General features: G+C 36.6%; 1 long non-coding RNA gene across 1 annotated transcript; it reads right to left on the bottom strand.

Moving 5' to 3' along the window:
* Nucleotides 1-850: 850 nt before the first annotated feature.
* On the bottom strand, nucleotides 851-2428 carry LOC110938972. Its single transcript, XR_002591862.2, has 3 exons — nucleotides 1905-2428; nucleotides 1584-1752; nucleotides 851-1497 (listed from the first exon to the last, which is right to left on the bottom strand). It is a non-coding gene; the product is annotated as an uncharacterized LOC110938972 (long non-coding RNA).
* Nucleotides 2429-4399: the final 1971 nt, after the last annotated feature.

Here is a 4399-nt window from a genome sequence, read left to right on the forward strand (position 1 = left end):
GGAGCTGTTTTTGATGAAACAGTGGTTGTATGTGATAATCAAGGAGCAGTGCAGCTAGTGTTTAGCATGAACGTACCAAGCATATTAATGTCAGGCTGCATTTCATCAGAGATGTTGTAAATTCTAAAGAGGTGAAGATTGAACAGATTGGGACTGATGATAATGCTGCTGATATGTTTACAAAGCCTATGCCAGGTGTGAAGTTTTCGAAGTGTTTGGAAATGTTTGGTGTTGGTTGATTCAGGGTTGAAGTGTTTGATTTGCAACTTAAGGTGGAGATTGTTGAGGGTAAATCAGTAAATTGCAAGTCAACAATACTGGTCAACTGGTGGATAGTCTTTTATAATGTTTCTTTAGTTTTAATAAGGCTTCAATAGTTGAGGGGTTGGATGTGTCAAGTGCAGAAACTTTAGGCTAATGATGTAATTAGTTTGTTAACGGTTGTTAACTGTTAGAAGTTGTTAAATAGGGGATTAGGTCACAAGCTCAGTTAGTTCTTTTCTTTCTCATTGTCCATTACACTCTTGTAATCGTTGTAATCGTTGATAGTGTTTCAATAACGAAGTAATCGGTGGTTTTTGGTGTGATTTTGTTCTTAATTTCTCTGGTGTTCTTCAACATACACATTAGTCTTTTTGTTAAATAAACCATTCATATACTCTTCATCCCTTTGGTTGTTTTTACATTTCACTTCACAAACCCCAGTTACAACTAGATGTGCATGAGGCATTACCTCAAGGCCCTGGGTGCTTTCTAAATCCTAATTGCCTTGTGCGTTTCATGCTTTAAACCAAAGCTAATTATAGGGCAAAGACATGTTGGGTCGGGTCGGGTAACAGGTCAACTCTGGTTTAGGTCAAAATGGCTCATTTTATAGAGTTTCAAACAAATGTTTGGAAAGCTATTTACAGAGTATGTGCTCTGACAACTCAGAATAAAATGAAACAAGGAAAAAATTGGCTTGAGTTGGACTTGAGACCAAACCAAAAACTACGTAACAGAACCTGTTACCACTTTGTACCGCTGTGTGATCCAGCAAAAGCCCAAGTCCAAGTCCACTAATATCATCCTCTTAACTAGAAATATAGAGATTCTTTACATGCATTGTCCTGTCAACTGCGTACCAAAAAGGTAAAATAAAAAAAAACAAGATATAAACTACGAGATAACCACCAGATTTTAGTGCAGTTAAACGTTCTTATAGAATTATAGCTCCGGATCCAAGTAGACCATCTTTGCTTTTGATGAGGCTCGTGGGAACAACATAACATCCTTTGCAATGTTGAGCCTTTTCTCAACATCAACCTTTGCACCTGGTCGGATAATCATACTTTCGAGATGTGGAGAATGATTGAGCAGAAGCTTTACAAAGAGCAGCTCCGGTCTTGATCCTTCTAGAGATGTAATTTCTACGGTTTTCAACATGAACAATGTCTGATCCAGACAGTCAAGGGATTATATATACTTAGATGTTAATTCCAAATCAGCCTCAGGTCCCTACAAAAGTGAAATTATGTCTTATCATCCTATTGTTTACTATATAAGCCAAAAAAATATATAAACAAACTTTTAGCCCTATTTACCATTTGCATATGTGTCACACGAAGTACTTTCAAACTAGGTGAGTTCCGAAGCATACATAAAACACCTTGAAGTTGATCCAAATCACCCAAACTAAAACGTTGGAATGTCAATTCCTGTAAGCATTTTATGGCATGTGGACGAGCTTGGAAACTTTTCTGCTGCCAAAAACTGTGCAGTGAAAGTGAGATTCTAACTTACCGAATTTGCATGAGAATTGCATAAGAATAAAAAAAAAAAAGTAGAAATCGTTTTTGCAAACTCTAGTTTATGACCAACATACATGAAAGGTTAAACGTTTGATTTGAGTGTTGGTATCATACCTTAAGAAAATAACCATCAAGGGTAAGGGTCACAAGCTTGGGCAACTTTCTTAACATCCTCGCCAAACTAAATCTTTTAACTTGTAGAAAATCTTTCATGGGTCGCGACAAACTTATATAAACCGCAGAAAGGCGTTTACAATGCACTAACCGGAGCAACATGGCATCAAGGCAATTGACACCTTCAAAGTCCGCAATTTTACCGCCCTGATGTTAAAATTGTTGACGTTGACACATGAATGCAGTTTCAACTTCTTCAGATGTGGTAAATTGATCACAGTTTGACCTACATTACTCCCAAAATTAACTTTCAGGAGAAAAATATATCTAAGGTTGGGAAATCCCGGAAACTCAAGTGGTGGCTTGAGAATACACTTAGATAATAACAACGCTCTCAATTCTTGAGAAGAGAATACGGAGGATGGAATTTGATAAAACGGATGTAAATTCCTAAAGTCGAGCACCCTGACATTGTTTCTTGATAAGATTAACATCCATTGATCAACTTCTTGGAAGCTATCAAAATTTATCTCTTCTGGCATTATGGAGAACAAATTTCAAAATAGGACCCTTGTGATTGATCATAACATGGTTTACAATCCTAAATAACCCAGTATGCTGGTAAGCTCTAATATTTGAATACTTTTCAGAGAATTCATAACGAAGATCCAGTCTCCTCATAGTGGTCCATCTATGCCTCCACTTTTTAGATAGAACACTTGTTCTTACAGCATCTTTGACCGGCATTCGCACTAAAATTGGGTGTATCAAATCCTCTGGCAAGTTACTGATTATGTCCTCTTCAACTAACCTCCTCTTTTGATTATCTGTCACTAGTTTCAAGAAAACCAAAAACAGTTAAACCGAAATCAAGAACAATGCCATAAAGAAGATAACTCATTCAGAATCTCTTTAAAAAGTAAACAACATTATAAAGATTTCTTGAAACATATTTGTGAAACATTATAAAGATTTCTTGAAACATATTTGTGAAGTAGAACTTACGCATGGAATAGTCTTCGGCTGGAGATCTGAAAATTGAAGAACGTGAATTTAGGGTTCCCATGATATAAATCGATTAATTAAACCGAAACCAAATTTATACCGAACTAAAAGGAAACCAAATTTATGTCGAACTAAAAAAACTGGCCCAAACTATAAACGGATTGTTTGATTTTTTTTTAGCTTTCAACTTTAATATATAAAAAATTTCTTTTTGGATCAAAACCATAATAATTGGCCCAAACTATAAACGGATTGTTTTTTTAAAAATTGATTTCTTTGGTTCGATCTTGGTTATTTATAACCGGAAAAACAAAACTGAACAGTTCAATCTTTCTTCTTATCTGGGATCATAATTCAAGATTACAAGGAATAAAAACCAAATAGTTTTGAAAAATCCAAAACCACTTTTTTTATAGGTGCGGTTCATGAGAATAATGGGTTAAATAAACCCTTTCTCTTAAAAAAAAATAAAAAAAAACAACTTTAAAAAAAATTAATAAGATAAAACGATATTTTAAAAAATTTAAAGAAAATGTTGTTTACAAAATAAAACTTAACGTTTTTTAGGGTGTTACCAATGGTTAAACACTTTAGAGTGGCAAACCAAAAAACCGACCAATCAGAGCGCGCCATGTCAATTAGTCAAAAGTTTTTAAATTTTGGTGAAAAGTGTTGGCAATGGTTTAGACACTTGGTGAAGTGGTAAACTATTTTTTTAAAAAAAAGGAAAAAGATGTGATTGGTTGAAATAGGAATGAACCTCACCCCACAATACCCACTCTCTCTCTCTCTCTCTCTCTCTCTCTCTCTCTCTCTCTCTCTCTCTCTCTCTCTCTCTCTCTCTCTCTCTCTCTCTCTCTCTCTCTCTCTCTCTCTCTCTCTCTCTCTCTCTCTCTCTCTCTCTCTCTCTCTCTCTCTCTCTCTCTCTCTCTCTCTCTCTCTCTCTCTCTCTCTCTCTCTCTCTCTCTCTCTCTCTCTCTCTCTCTCTCTCTCTCTCTCTCTCTCTCAATCATCTTCCTCGCGTAGGCTTCCCCTCCCCGCACCACACCCTTCACCGACTCAGCAAAGTGTCGGCTCGGACCTACATTACGAGGAACGAGGTCCCAGGACCCCAATCTTTTTTTAAAAAGTAATATAAACGGTATATAAAATTGTCTATGGACCCCATAAAATAATTTAGTTGGACCCAATAACAATGAAAGTCAACCTAGTGCAGTGGTAAAACCCCTTATTTACAAACAAAAGGTCACGGGTTCGATACCTGTTTCTCCTTTTTTTGTGTTTTTTTTTTTGGACCCCATTGTCCAAAAATCCTGGGTACGCCCTTTTTTGTGTTTTTTTTGGACCCCATTGTCCAAAAATCCTTGGTCCGCCACTGGCGGCGGTGTTTGCCGATCGGCAAAACCGTTTGCTGACCACTTTGCCGCTCCACTCCTAACACCCTTAAGTAAAGGTTGTGTTAAATACATTCAAAACTCAACTTTCTTTTA

The sequence above is a fragment of the Helianthus annuus genome, chromosome 1 (assembly GCF_002127325.2).
Source record: "Helianthus annuus cultivar XRQ/B chromosome 1, HanXRQr2.0-SUNRISE, whole genome shotgun sequence".
NCBI lineage: Eukaryota > Viridiplantae > Streptophyta > Magnoliopsida > Asterales > Asteraceae > Helianthus > Helianthus annuus.